Genomic DNA, 16,283 nt, shown 5'->3' with positions numbered 1-16,283 from the left:
CACAGTAGCTTTACAGTTAGTATAACACTATTACAATGCCAGCAAGCCAGGTTCAATTCCCTTCACTCTCTCCAAGGAGTTTCCACATTCTCCGTGACAACATGGGTTTCCTCCAGGTGTTCTGGTTTCCTCCCACATTCCAAAGACATATGGGTTAGTAGGTTAATTAGTCACATGGATATATTTGGGCAGCATAGGCTCATTGGGATGTTAAAGCCTGTTACCATGCTGTATCTAAGATAAATAAATAAATACAAGCCTTTGGTTAATTTATTCCTGTCATTAGTATTTCATAACTTGGTGCCAAAAGCAGCAACAAAACAAATATGAACATGTCCGAAGAGTATCAAATGGCTGACTTTGCAGTTGAAAAATCCCTTCTTGCAAGCCAAATTACTGAGGCCATTTGGGTTATGACATTGTTCAACAGTAACTAATTGCATGTCGTCTTTCACCACCACTAAGCTTATCAGGGTGATATGAAACTTATAAACAGAAGGGAATGCTGACAATTTCCTAGCTTCATTATGACAGTACAGAACATGTTCTGCTTATTAGCATAACTGAGTACTACTATGATACAATGGGAAGTGGGTTTCTGATAGGAAAAACCTCAATTTGACAGTCACAAGGAGACAAATATCCAGTTTTAAATGTATAATTACACATTAAGTTTTTCAGCAAACTCAATTATTTTTTATGCAGTTCACCAATAGTGAAAATGAAAGCTGGCACTTTATCTCCCAGATAGAAAGATCAAACTTGACCACTATTTAAAACTAGAATAAAAGTGTCAATATATTTGAAGCTCAATTCCCCTTCAATTCTTAACTTCTTTCTTAAATTTTAAAAAAAAGTAGGGAGGATATCAGACTGCCTGTGTCTCTCTACCTAACCATGTGCTTTCACAAACAAGAAAAAATTTGTAGATGCTGGAAATCTGAGCAACACACACAAAAGGCTGGAGGAACTCAGCAGACCATACAGCATCTCTGTAAAAAAGCACAGTCGTCATTTCGGGCCAAACCCCTTCAGCAGGACTGAAGAAAAAAGCTGAGAAGTAGATTTGAAAGATGGAGGGAGAGGAGAGAGAAACACCAGGTGATAGGTGAAACTTGGAGGGGGAGGGATGAAGCAAAGAGCTAGGAAGTTGATTGGTGAAAGAGACAGAAGGCCATGTAAGAAAAAAAATGGGTGAGGAGCACCAGAGGGAGGTGATGGACAGGCAAGGAGATAACATGAGAGAGGGGAAAGGGGGATGGAAAATGGTGAAGGGTGGGGGGGGGGGGGGTGGAGGCATTACTGGAAGTTTGAGAAATCGATGTTCATGTCATCAGGTTGGAGGCTACCCAAACGGAATATAAGGTGTTGTTCCTCCAACCTGTGTGTGGCCTTATCATGACAGAGGAGGAGGCCGTGGATGGACAGATTGGAATAGGAATGGGAAGTGGAATAAAATGGGTGGCCACTGGGAGATCCCACATGTTTTGGCAGAGCGCGCGCAGATGCTCAATGAAGTGGTCTCCCAATCTATGTCGGGTCTCACCGATATACAGGAGGCCACACCAGGAGCACCAAACACAGTACATGACTCCAACAGACACAGAGGTGAAGTGTCACCTCACCTGGAAGGACTGTTTGGGGCTCTTAATGGTAGTGAGGGAGAAGGTGTAGTGGCAGATGTAGCACTTGTTCCGCTTGCAATGTTAAGTGCCAGGAGGGTAATCAGTGGGGAAGGACGAATGGAAAAGGGCGTCGTGAAGGGAGCAATCCCTCCAAAAAGCAAAAAGTGGAGGGGGGGGGGGGGGGAAAGAGAAGAGAAAGATCCTTGAACTTATCCTTGCAAGCGAAACAAATGCTACATCTCCTCCCTCAGCACTATTCAGGGCCCCAAACAGTCCTTCCAGGTGAGGCAACACTTCACCTATGAGTCTGTTGGGGTCATTCTACCTTGTTCGGTGCTCCTGGTGTGGTCTCCTGTATATTGGTGAGACCCGACCTAGATTGGGAGACTGCTTTGCCGAGCATCTACACTCCGTCTGCCAGAACAAGCTGTATCTCCCAGTGGCCACCCATTTTAATTCCACTTCCCATTCCAATATGTCCATCCATGGCCTCCTCCAATGCCGTGATAAGGCCACACTTAGGTTCGAAGAACAACACCTTATATTCCATTTGGGTAGCCTCCAACCCGATTGCACGAACATCAATTTCTCAAAACTCCAGTAATGCCGCCCCTCCCCCCTCCACCATTTCCCATCCCCTTTTCCCTCTCACATGTTATCTCCTTCCTCATTGTCTCCCTCTAGTGCTCCTTCCCCCCCCCAACTTTTTTCTTTCTTTCAAGGCCTTCTGTCTCTTTCACCAATCGACTTCCTAGCTCTTTGCTTCATCCCTCCCCCTCCAAGTTTCACCTGTCACCTGGTGTTTCTCTCTCCCCTCCCTCCATCTTTCAAATCTATTCCTCAAGCTTTTTTTCCTCCAGTCCTTCGAACGGTTTCAGCCAACTGTGCTTTTTTCCATAGATGCTGCCTGACCTGCTGAGTTGCTCCAGCATTTTGCGTGTGTTAACCATGTACTTTGCCTTCACTGGATTTGACCAGTAACATAAATAGCTGTTCAAGAGGTAAATCTTATCATCCATATAGTTGTCAAGCAGTCAACCAAGCACATAAAAGTAGAATTTATCCTAACAAGTTCTTTTGCTTTGCGGTAGTCTTTCACCACTGAATCAAAAAATGAAATTAATGAAAACATTTCCAACAATCTGATAGCATGAAGCATTAAGTGCAGGGGGAAGTAACACAACCAAGGCTTGTCCATCCAAGGATAAGATCAGTTTGCTATGTCCCTGTTGACCAGATGATCACTTCTAAGCTCACACATGACCATTATTTGCCTGTCATTCCTTACACTAACATACTAAAGAGTAAACTGGTCCTTTTAAATGAAGTTACATACATTTACTGCCTATAAATCTACCTTTAAAATACTTAAAAAAACATACTCACTTAAAAGCAACCTTCAACAGATGGCCTCGTGGAGAGCCTTACGGCAAACAATCTGACCCAAACATTCAATACTTCAATCTCTGCAATGTGATCTGAAATTATATTAAAAAAATAATTTAGAGCAAAGTTGGTCATTTTCTTCCAAAGAGGAAGTTGTACTGAACAACTCGTGAACAGCTACTCAGAAGTAGCATATGATTAATTTAAAAATAGCAGGAACAATTAAAATTGTAAACATATGACAAAATAATTAAAACTGAGCAACTAACCAATTCAACAAAAGCAAACAAGTAAATCAGAAGAATCTAATTTTAGATGTGAATCTTCAGTTTGATTTGAGGCATCTGCTATTTCAGTCAAGCAATTATTTATTCCCCAGAGGTTGAAACAGAACATCAGGTTGCTGTTCACTGCTCTGTATGTACTAACAGGATTTTATAACCTCAATATGCACAATTTATACATTTGTTCATACGAGCCAGACAATTATAATAACTCTACACCAAATTACTGCCAGATTACTGTATTAGACAGAATCATGAAATGATACAGCATGGGAAAAGGGCCTATGGCCCAACTCATCTATTCCAAACTAAGGAGCCCAACAAAGCTAGTCCCATTTATTTAATTTTGGTTTGTATCCAAGTTTAAACCTTTTCTATTCATATATTTAACCAAATGCCTTTTAAATGGTGTCCATCACTTCCTCTGGCAGCTCATTCACATACACACCACCCTCTGCCCTCTAGTTTTTGTTCCCTTTCTTTGAGTAAAGGGCTGTGGATATTCAGCCCATATTCTTTATAAATTTATACAACCTCCATTAACATCAACTCTCAGTCTCATAATGTTCTAAGGAATAAAGTATTAGCCTGTGTAGCCTCTCACTATAACACAGGCTCTTGAGACCTGGCAACATTCTCATATTTTTCTTTATACTCTTTCTAGCTTAATCATGTCTTTCCTATGACAATGTTTCCAAAACTGTCTACAATCACAAAGTATAACACATCAACCTATTGCCAGTGCATTTATTTTCCTAAACAAGTAATATAATCTAAAAATACAGTAAGACATAGATTTTAACTTCCACACATCAAGCAACTGATCTCTCTCTACCCTGCATTTGTTTTTACAGCTACTGACAATTCAGAAAATGTTTATCTTCTTTGCACAACCTTTCATTCAAAGCCAACATCAATAATACTGCTAGTTTATCATGTGAAGTGTTTTTTTAAAATTGTATGAATGTTAATCTCTGGGTTTCATATGATTCTTTTAGTTTATACATAGTTATATTCTTGTAATAATAAGTAAAATACATTGCAGTATGCTTATCCACTGTGGGTGTATTTTACAGGAGCGCAGGTAACTTAAACTTATTACTGAAACAGCCAAATCACAAACACAGAATCGGCCACTTCGTACCAATGACAACCTGGCCTGCTCTCATCTCTATTTTGCAATAAATTTGAAGCTTGTGCCTAAAATCTTACTTTTAATCAGATGTGAGTGACTATTTGCAACATTATATAGTGAATGAGAGCCTCCGTCAGTCAGAATTGACCACTGATATTGCGTCCTAGCTGTCTAGATACGCAAGCCTGGGCCGTACAATATAGAGAGTAATCTGTTGACCATGTAGCAAGCTCCTCCTCTCCACAAATCTGATGAACCCAAAGGAACAGCAGATTAGTACACTTTGGTACGAGAAGCATCACGGGAGTTCCAATCAGCATTGAAGTCAATGTAGGACTGCCTTGGGGACTCCAGCTCCAGATTTTCCCCTCGAAATTTACTCCCGTAGCCTTTCCCAAGAGTGGGTATAGCCGCAAGGCAGCAGGTTTGAGATCAGAGTCTTCCTTCTCCTAGATAGCTGCCAACCACGGCCAACGAACCCCATCTCCCTGAAGTGACTGGTTTTAAGGTGCCAGTAATCTATCTTTGCCTCTTTTCCTGTCCGTAGAAACGATTCTGTTGGACTTAGTAGCTAAGTCACATGTGAAGGCCAGGAGCTGGATTGGTTGTCAGACAGTAATATAAACAACCAGAATAAACAAAACCATCTATTCAAAGTAGTTAAAATTTGATTGCTTCAAGTAATACATACATCTTTTTCAATCTACCTGCACATAATGTCACTTCTGACCCTGTTTTAACAGATTAAATCATTACAAAAACTAAAGGGCAGAAGTTTAAAAGTCTCCTACAGAGAAGTACAGATCAATTCAAGAAATGAATCATTTTTGAATTTCACCTGGACTAATTTTGAAATATAAACTGGTATTATTTGAAAAAGAAACTAAAAATATTGAATCAATCATAGCTGTCAATCTTAGTAAAAGTTTTGGAATGTTTTGCTATTTGTCCAAAGCTGACAGGAGGTATGAAATATAAAAAGGAGAAAGTGTTTCCTGTTAAGAGTAGTTAACTTGACAAAGTGCCTCTGGGAACTTAAAGTGACATACAGAGCCAGAGAACACAGAAACAGTGCCTTCAGCCCATCTATTCCATATTTATGAGTCTGCCTCGTCCCATTAACCTGCACACCCCTCCTATACAAATTTCTCTTAATTGTTGATTCTCTTATTTACTCCTTTCCTGTAAGTAGGTGACCAAAACTGCACACCATATTCCAAATTGTGCCTCACTAACATCTTGTACAACTTCAATATCACATCCCATCTCCTGTGCTTAATACTTGGATTTATGAATGCCAATGTGCTGAAAGATTTTTTTATGACCCTATCTGCTTGTGACACCATTCTCAAAGAATTATGGCTCTGTACTCCCAGATCCCTTGGTTCTGACATACTACTAGTGCCTTACCACTCACCGTACGAGACCTACCACATCCCCCACCTCTCTCCCCACCCCCACCCCCTGCCCCGGTTGGTCCTACTGAAGACCTGTCTGCATTAAATTCCATCTGCCAATTTTCAGCCCATTTCACCAGCTGGTTCAGATCCCACTGCAAGCTTTGATAGTCTTCCTTGCTGTCCATTACACCCTAAGTCTAGGTGTCACTGCAAATTTGTTGATCCAGTTTACCACACTGCCATCCAGATCATTGTTAAGATGACAAACAGCAGCAATCTGTGGCACACCTCTAGTCATAGGCCTCCAGCCAGAGATGCAACCATTTACTACCACTCTCTGGCTTCCTGCGTAAAGCCAATGCCCAGTCCAATTTACATCCTGACTACGTCAATGATATTAAACCTGATAAAAATAAGCCAGCTGTAATACCTCCATACCTCCAACTTTTGTAGGAAACACTACAGAACATCAGTTTTTTTTTAGAACATCAGTTAAGAATTTTGTAGATTTGGCTTTGAATATAAAGCTTTCCAGATGAATAAAGCATTTGGTAAACATTTAACATGTATAGCAGAAAGCATCATTAACTACCGCCTCCTCCACTGTCAGATTACGTCCAAGCGGAAGTTACAGGAACAAGACCTGGACAGTCTCCAACCTGGTAGCATGAACAGAGTTCTCAAGCTTCCTCTCCCTGTATCCCATGCTCTACCATCCTTTCCGATTATCTTCTATCATCTTGCTTCCACCAGGCACCGCTCAGCTTCTGATACCATAACTGTCCTCATTTACATGTCACATGGATTGACCTGCTCGTTTTTGCTCCACCCTGGCCCTCCACCTTTGTATAGTGGCTACCTCCCTCTTTTTTCCTGCCCAGATGATGGGTCTCAACCTAAAACATTGACTGTTCATTTCTCTCCATAGCTGCTGCCTGACCCACTAAGTTCTTCCAGTGCCTCGAGTTCCAGCATCTATAGTCTTGTGTCTCCTGTTAACCAAGGTTCTCTTTTTTTCCTCCAAATAAACCATTCTTGCTCGAGTGACATGTGAAGTACGGTAACAGATTTAAGATTTGGTTACACAGCCAGTTAAAACTGTGACTAAAACTATGAACTAAGTTTGATCTGGACTAGTCTTAATGAGGAAATGATTCCTATTCAGAGATCTTCTTTGCTGACTTGAAACGTACACTGTTCAAACTAGTTAGCAAGAGAGGCCCAAAACTTAATAGAACAGGAATGGAGTGGATAGTATTTAAAGTTTATATACTTCCCTCAAGATTCAAAAACTATTTACTTACAAACTAATACATGTTTATAATTTTCATCATGCATTCACTTGCATTATTTTTGCCAAAACCGAATGAATGAACAAATTCAATTCCGTCAGCACAAAATAAACGATAATATTTTTTCCTCCATTCCTCCTAGCCGTGGGCACATAAAGAACACCTCTCTCAGTGAATTTTTTGTTTGCACAAATTCCAAAGATCACATACCGATTCAAGCTTCCTCGGACATACAAAGTTTCATTTATTTTCAAAGTTAAATGGATGCCATTTTTTCAGCTTAGCCATACACAAGGCTTTAAACAACAATTTCAATTGATACATGTAATGCCTTGCAGCTTTGAGTAACACTGCTGGGTTAACCATAATCAAACACAAAGTTAAAGGAAATGAAAATTTGATGATCACATCATACCTGCTTATCAGATAGTTACTTCTACAAATTCCAGAATCTAGAATAACTGCAAATAGCTCAACAATTTCAGATGTTTTACGTGGTTAATTAAGAGGAACTGGGGCATAGTGGTTATATTACTGAATCAGTAATAACAGTGGGCTACACTAAAGAAACACGAGTTCAAAGTCTGTTAACTGAATATAACCAATTTGAATTAACTTGCAACTTGGATAGAAAGACGCAAAATAAAAAGCTAGTGACATTAATAATGACAAGGCAATGATGCAAAAGATCTGAAATAAAAACGCAACAGGTTGTGCAGTGTCTGTGGACAGTTAAACAGAATTAATATTTCATCTCAGATTCCACCATCTGCAGTCTTTTATGTCTCCTTGATATTTCAATCAATGAGTTTTCATAAGAACAGATGAATATGTTTTAAGTTGCAAAGGAGAAGGACAGGTGGAGAGACTGTCCAATTTCAATGGCCAAACGAAAGTAGATGACACAGTCCTTGGCTGAGAGTGGGTGGTGTTAATTACAATTTATCTTAAGGAGATAAATGCTGAGAGCTGAATGAGAGAGAGAACGGGTTGGCCTGCTTTGATTTCAGAAACAAGATAAAGTGGTTGACTTTTAACCGAGCCGTAGATGCCAGAACACATTTCAATTCAACGGCAATGAGAATAAATGCTGGCATTACCAGTAACTTGCACATTCCATGGATGAACAAATAATTAATATAGGTTTTACAACAAAACTGTTTTACACAGAACCTATCTCCAAAAACTTGATGACCTTCAGTTTATATAAGTCAGTTATCAAGGAAGCTGGGTTGATATACTATCTCAAAAAGGTCATCCTTGCATTGTTTTACTTGTATATGCCCTAGAAAGAAATTGTTCTTTTTTTAATTTAAAGATTCAGGCCCAACGAGTCTGTGCTGCCCAAACATGTCCATGTGACTAATTAATCTACAAACCTGTATGTCTTTGAAACGTGGGAGGAAACTGGAACACCCAGAAGCCGATGCATTTACAAGGAGAACGTACAAACTGCTTACATTCAGCAGCAAAATTGAACCTGGGATGTTGGCACTGTAAATGCACTATGCTATCGGACTACCCAGTATCCATATTTTGCTCTTGCTCCAGTATCCTCATTTCCCCTACCATATAGTTTCAGAAATCATCTTCATTTTGTATTATAAACAGCTCCCACAATGTAGACCATCCTGACCTTTACAACAGAGCTGCGGGGGAATTTCTTTCACCAGAGGGTGGTGAATCTGTGGAATTCATTGCCACAGACGGCTGCAGAGGTCAAGGTCACTGGATATACGTAAAGAGAAGATTGATATGTTCTTGATTAATAAGGGCATCAAATGTTACAAGGTGAAGGCAGGAGAATGGGTTGAGAGGGAAAATAAATCAACATGATCGAATAGCGATGCAGACTCAATGGGATGAATTCCAAATTCTGATTCTATGTCTTATGGACTGGACACATCACAGCCTGATATGGAGCTTCCAATGTGCAGTATCACAAGGGACCATAAAGGGTTCTAATTGCGACTGACTATCACAAGCACAACCCTCCCCACCATCGAAATATCTTCAAAATGCAGTACCTTAAAAAGGCAGCACAATCTAATCATCAAAGACACTCACTATCTTCTCATTACTATCATTAGGGAGGAGGTACAGGAGCCTGAAGACCCACACTCAACACTTCAGGAATAGCTTCTTCCCTTCCACCCATATTTCTGAACATTACTTATTATTCATTTTTTGCACTATGTAGTTTTTAATTTATAGATATTTATGAATTTGCACTGTACTGTTGATACAAAACAAATTTCAACTCATATGTCAGTGATAATAAATCTGATACTGATACAGAGCAAGAACTTGAGTTAACTTTGAATTCATCAAGCTATTACATTAGAAACAAAAGGTCACTGAAAATTCCAATTATTAACTGCTATTGCAAGCCGCACATTTCTACTTATGCAGCATATTCTCCTCTGACTCAGAAGAAAGTCTTCACATCCCTACTCTACATACACAGGCTGATATTTGAATACAGTGCTGAGTAACTTGCACTGTTAGAAGCGTGATTTTTTTGTGCGAGGCTTTGAAACCCTGCTCTCTATTCTAAGAGGAACCCAAAAGTTAGTGTCCTGGTCACTACTACAAAACCAACTCTAATTGATTATTTAGCCTACTATTCCACTGTACAGTGGAGAGCATTCTGACTGGATACATCATAGCCTGGTATGAAGGCTCAAATGCATAACACCAAGAGAGGCTGCAGAACCTTATAGATTTAGCCAGCTCCATACAGGCACAATCCTCCCCACCAAGGACATCTTAACGAGGCACTGCCTCAAGATAGCGCCATCATCAAGAATCCTCACCATCCGAGACACGTCCTCTTCTCAAGCAATGACCCAATGATTCAGAAACAACTTCTTCCCCTCTCCCATCGGATTTCTGAATGGCCTACAAACACTACCTCACTCTTCCTTTTTCTCATACTATTTATAGTAGTATGTCTTTCCACTATTCTGTAGCCATAAAACACCAAATAAACCTGATCCTGATTCGGGACTTGTAGTGTACAAAGCAGCTTCCATGATTTCATACATTGGAATGAAGGTCCTCCCTTGGTTACAGCACGATTCTGATCCTAGGAAACGTTCAGAACTCAGTTCACAAGAATAAAATATAACTGCAAATCGAATTCCCAGGTGGAGGATGCCTGCAACAGCTGGCAAATCCATACTGTCAGGCTCACAACCACCCACTCATATGCACAGGTTGCACACAAGTCAGGCGTTCTTAACTTTGGGATGACTTGCACTGGTTTGCAATTGAACCTTTACAGTCACATTTTGCACAAACTCAAGTTCATTTGGTCCAAATCCCATTTGAACTAATAGAAAACAAGCATCATCCCACCTCAGCAGAGATACACATGGTCATAGACTTTTGAAGCTCCACAAATTACTCCAAAACTAAAGGTGAGGAAAAGAGCTCCAGCTAGTCTTTGGCCTGTGCCTCTGAATAATTTATTGAACTTGTTTGAAATTAACAGGGCTTCATACTCCACCTTATTCTTCCTATGAGAAAGCAAACAGCATCTACTATGTACCATCTTATAATCAGAATCAGGTTATATACTGTGACACTTGTTGACTTTACAGCAGCAATACATAAGAGAAAAAACTGAATTACAGTAAATATATATGAATAAAATTGTTAAATAGATAGTGCAAAAATAATTTTTTTTTTTTAAAAAAGTAGTGAGATAGTGTTCATGGGTTCAATGTCCATTCAGAAACCAGATGGCAGAGGGGAAGAAATTGTTCCTGAATCATCGGGAAATGTGGAGAAACACAATTACGTATTCTGCAATTTTCTTACTATTAACTCTCAGGCACTTATGATTGGAATGGTGTTGGAAAATTACTCGGTAACAATAGATGCAAATTTCCGACACTGACAGTGAACATGCAGAAAAGAGGAAGCATGCACACACTTCCTACCATGATCAGTGGGCAGAGAGATGACAATCACATTCTCAGTTCCCTGGCTGTGTTTCAGAACATCCTTTAGGTTACCCGATTGTTCATAGTGCAGACCAACTAAGAGGAAAGAAAAATAAAAACCAGAATGGCCCTGCAGTAAAACTATGCCACAGAACAAAAATATCATTCAAGCTCACTCTACCAATGGGCCAAAGAGAATTAACCAAATCAGAAATTTTAGCTTAATTACCCAAGCAAAGATGTTACTATGTACTGCTTCTAGTAAAGATATTTTAGGCAACAAATCCACAATAAATAATCAAGAGATTCTGTAGATATTGGAAATCCAGAGTAACACACACAAAATTCCTGAGGAACTCAACAGGTCAGGCAGCACCTATGGACAGGAATAAAGAGTCAACGTTTTGGGCAGAGACCCTTCATCTGAAACATTAGACTCTATTCCTCTCCATAGATGTTACCTGACCTGCTGTGTTCCTCCAGCATTTTGTGTGTTACTACAAATGTTCTTGATATTGCCCAGCCCCAAATGCAAAAAAATCAAGTAAAACTACACAAGATTTATCATCTCCTCCAACCAATTTCTTTGACAACCCCTCCGGCAGCTGGGATGAACACAAAATATTGCATCCTGCTCAGAAGTCAGAAATTCTCCTAATGTACTGGAGATGTGCCATCACTGAACTATAAACCAATATTAATTCACAATTATTTTTATTCTTCACTGTGGTTATTTACTTTACAGAGGTTGGCTACCACTTTTAACTGCCTCGTAACCAATAAAGTATGAGACACTTTGGGGTGAACTAAGTATACAAAGCTATTTCTCCTTTCCAGTTATAAAATTTTTGTTTTCCTTGCTATTGTTCCATTACAACAATTCAGAAATCAGCAAGATTCCAGTGTACTTTGGAATGTAAATGTCAGTTATCTTCATTACACCTTTCATGGCCTAGGTCATCTCAAAGTCCTTGGGAGTCCATGAAGTACTTTTGAAGTACAAGGAAGTCAGCAAAAAATTTTAATGCAAGAATGACACAGAACTTAGCAAGCAGAAATAGGAAACCTGATCCAAGACAACTGAACAAGTGCTAAAAATGCCACCACCTCCTCTCACCTCACTTGTTCTCAGCCAATCCAAATGTGTTTCAATTCTCTTCTCCATGTACTTATTTAGTTTCACCTAAAACTCATCTAGTCACCACAAATACATACTCATTAAAAATTATAAAGTATTCCATGTTGATCATGAAACAAATTTGCATGTAATATTTTTTAATCATGCCTGTTTTCCAGAGTTAAGAAATTAATACAGCAAGATATTTACATGCTACCATTAAATCATATGGATATTTATTAAAGATGAACAATGAAGGATTAAATTCAGTCCCATCTGATATCGATGTGATTCAGCATCCACTTTCATGAACTAACTGACTAAAAATGCTAATTGTTGTCAAAAAACTTTTCTTCCAGTTCCTATGCAGGGTTGAACATTTATCCCAAGTTTTTCTTGAGTTACTGAGGGATCTTTCAATTGCTTTGCAGAAAGGCGTTGGCCTGAAGGATCCCATAATTGGAAGAAATGTACAGCAGTGGGAAGATTGGATGTTTAGAAAAAAGGATTAGAAGCAAAGGGGACAATTATCAGACTAGTTCAACGAGTTTGGGTTCATAATCTAGATCAGGTTCTCAAGGTAAAACTGGTTAAGAATGGATTTATAAACAAGATTTGGCAACTTTTACACTTAAAACCTTTATGTGCTTGATTGGCTTACACATCCACTCAAAAATATAATTCCAAACCATTTGAGTGTATTGGTTGGTTCTTGTTGCAGCTGTAGGTAGCTTTGAAAAGAAACAGAAGAGCTTCATTTTGCTTTGCATTTTCTATTGAATTGAATAAAGTCATTGATGTTTCATATTACAAAAGAGCTATTTTTGATCATTTGCCAATTCAGTCATGTGCATCAGAATACTCATTAAACAATAATTCGACAGTGTATCTGTCATGACTGTGCAGTGCCCTTAAGTACAACACTGCCAGAAGTATTAAATTAAGGATCCAGCTGTCCTTTGATAAGATAATACAAGTTTGACGCCCAATGCATCACTGCCACCAGTTTACCTACCATCAAGGACATATATACAGAAAGGTGCTGGAAAAGGGCCAGTAACATCGTGAAGGATCTCACACACCCTGTTCATGAACTGTTTATCCTATTCCTATCAGGCTATGTAGCACCCACACCAAAAACAGCTACTTTCCTCAACCAGTAAGGCTGATCAACACCTCCTCCACCACCACTTTCTTTCCCATCAGTCACCTTATGTACAGCCTACCGTCACTTTACGGACATACTATCAGTTTATCTATATACGCTATCTGATGTATTTTTATTTAATGTGTGCTTCATTACTATTGTGCTCTTCATCTTTTGTGGGTTTTCTTGTACTGCATTGGATCCAGAGTGATAATTATTTTGTTCTCCTTATACTTGTGCACAAGAAATGATTTTAAATAATCTTGAGTCTCTCTCTTGAAGTTTTACATTAATAATCTGGAGATCAGAAGTTATTCCTAGAATGCAATGTAGTTGTTAGTTACTGCCATGATGACTCATGTCCTTCCATACAAAATCAGAAGAGTAAGTGGTGTGTGTAGTTCATCTCCAAATTACACTGTCCAGAGAGCAGTGGAACACTCAAACAGACTAGAATGTACAGACTTACTTCTGTTCCTTGTCCTCACTTTCCACTTCATTCAGTTTGATCTTATTGTAAAAATTGAGCAAATGCAGGCAAGGACTGGTTATGTTTTTTAAAAATAAGATAATGCACTAAAAAATGATCTGAGATCAATTAAACAGGTACTTTGGATGAGCTGGAATGTTACAAGTCTTTACTTAGTGATAGCTTCTGCACTTGTCAGTGAGGTGGGGGGAAAGTGGGGGGGGAGGGAGGAAATAGAAGAGCAAACACATAGGACATGGCAAAACAACCCAATCTTCAACTTTCCATATTGTGAAATCATAGAAGTTTCTAGCCATGAAATTATTCCAAATATCCAAATTGTCTCTTACACAAATCAGTGACTAAGATTTTTTTAATTCCTATATTTACGTAAGTTTTAAGTTGTTGCTCAGTTGAAAACAAATGCTTTAAAAATGAACACAATTCCAGGTTCTCAAATATACTTGACTTTTAATCACCATCTGAAATAACCTCAGCCACTCGTTTCAGAAACAATTAGGCAGCGGATTCACTACTAACCTAGACCGTGAGTGAATAAATAAAATCCCAATACAGTTACATATTGTCTCTACAATTTAAGCCGTTTACTATGCTACACATAGTTAAAATCTTACAAAAAAACAGTTCATAAAAAGACTTTCAAATGTATTCCTAGACGTACATATATAGAAATCAGATGGATTAAAAAAACAGATGCAGTAAAAAATAACAACAGATGCAATGAAAATATATCAGCTAAAAATAAAAATTACACATTGCCTTCTATAAAACAAGCAATGCTTTATAACTGAGCTACAGTAACTGAACACGGAGTGTGCTCAAACAACGCGAGGTGTCACAGGAACCGAGGTTAAAGTGAACTGTCTGCGGATTCCAGAGAAATCAGCAAGCAGGTCGCGACAGAAATGCTGGACTACTCCGGCTCAGTGGGTCCCGGCGCGGTACGCGTGAGTGCCGGGCAGGATGCTGACCGCCCCGCGGGTTCAGTGCTCCCGGGGCCGCGTAAGGGTGGCCAGGCCTGCACCTGGCAACCGCCGCCGCCCGAATGTCGAGCTAGGCCACAGCCCCAGGCTGTCCGCCACCGGGAGGTGCTGGAGAACCACCGGGTTCTGAGCACAGACCTCTCTTCCTTCGCCTTTTGAGCGGAGAGACTCACCGAGCACAACCGAGGACTCCTCCACTCCTTCGCACCAGCCGCCACCAACGTCCTTTCTCCCTCCGCCTCTCGTCTGCGGCTGTCACGGCGGGACGCCAGTGCGCATGCGCCGGCATGCCCTCTGCATGCTGGGACTTGGGTTCTTTCATTGAACGCAGGAGAACCCTATCCTCTGTGCTTCTGACAAATGGACTTCTCGTACGAAGCTCACCAGCTAGCAAAGGAAAAGGCCAGTTGCTAGCGGGAGTCTGCTTTCACATTAAACAAGTTCATAGCAAATAATATTTTAAAAACAATTCCTTGTGTGAATGAGGATGACTTACTTCTATACACCAGGGGCATATCCTTACTCTCTCCAAAGGCAGTATCTGCAGGTTTGTCAGTAAAGTAATATCCACCATCAAAGATCCCCACCATCTAGGCCATGCCATCATCTCGGCGCTGTCATCGTGCAATAGATACAAAAGCCTAAAGTTCCATCACCAGGTTCAAGAACAGCTACAATCATTCAATTCTTGAATCAGCCAGACACCCTAATTACTACAGTTTAGCAACATTATGATCGCTTTGCCCTAAAGTGGACATTTTTAAATTCTACTTGAGCTCTAAGCTTTATTTGTTACATGTACATAGATTGTGTTTTTCTTGTGAATATTGCACAGTTTGGCTCTTATTGAGGCAATCTGGGATGGTTCCGGATTTCAGCCAAAGCGAAAAGAGACAGGGCAGCAGTTCTTCGCTATCAACACTGGTGCACCTCAGGGGTCTGTGCTTAGCCCACTGCTCTACTCTCTCTATACCCATGACTGTGTGACTAGGTATAGCTCAAATATCATCTATAGATTTGCTGATGATTCTACCATTGTTGGTAGAATCTCAAATGGTGACGGGAGGGCGTACAGGAGTGAGATATGCCAACTGATGGAGTGATGTCACAGCAACAACCTGACACTCAATGTCAGTAAGACGAAAGAGCTGACTGTGGACTTCAGGAAGGGTAAGATGATGGAACACATACCAATCCTCATAGAGGGATCAGAAGTGGAGAGAGTGGGCAGTTTCAAGTTCCTGGGTGTCACTGTCTGATGTGGGGGAGGAGGGGGCTACTGCACAGGATCAAAAGAAGCTTCAGAGGGTTGGAAATTTAGTCAGCTCCATCTTGGGCACTAGCCTACAAAGTACCCAGGACATCTTCAAGGAACGGTGTCTCAGAAAGGCAGCGTCCATTATTAAAGACGTCCAGCACCCAGGGCATGCCCTTTTCTCATTGTTACCTTCAGGTAGGAGGTACAGAGGCCTGA

The 16,283-nt window shown here is 40.1% G+C and overlaps 1 protein-coding gene across 11 annotated transcripts in view; it reads right to left on the bottom strand.

Annotated features, from left to right (window-relative positions):
* Positions 1-15,082, bottom strand: part of gapvd1 (GTPase activating protein and VPS9 domains 1) — a 128,251-nt gene extending 113,169 nt beyond the window's left edge. For 8 of the 11 annotated variants that reach the window (XM_073052604.1, XM_073052610.1, XM_073052613.1 and 5 more), the window contains exons 1-2: positions 14,983-15,079; positions 3,012-3,103 (exon numbers count right to left, since the gene is read on the bottom strand). The gene's annotated coding sequence lies outside the window, so the exon portion shown is untranslated. Of the gene's footprint in view, positions 1-3,011; positions 3,104-11,069; positions 11,169-14,982 lie in introns of all 11 variants that reach the window. The other 3 variants (XM_073052605.1, XM_073052607.1, XM_073052606.1) reach the window with 3 other exon arrangements.
* Between the last annotated feature and the right edge of the window lie 1,201 nt (positions 15,083-16,283).

This window comes from Hemitrygon akajei, chromosome 7, assembly GCF_048418815.1.
Source record: "Hemitrygon akajei chromosome 7, sHemAka1.3, whole genome shotgun sequence".
Classification (NCBI taxonomy): Eukaryota; Metazoa; Chordata; class Chondrichthyes; order Myliobatiformes; family Dasyatidae; genus Hemitrygon; species Hemitrygon akajei.
This window is presented reverse-complemented; position numbering and strand designations above follow the sequence as displayed.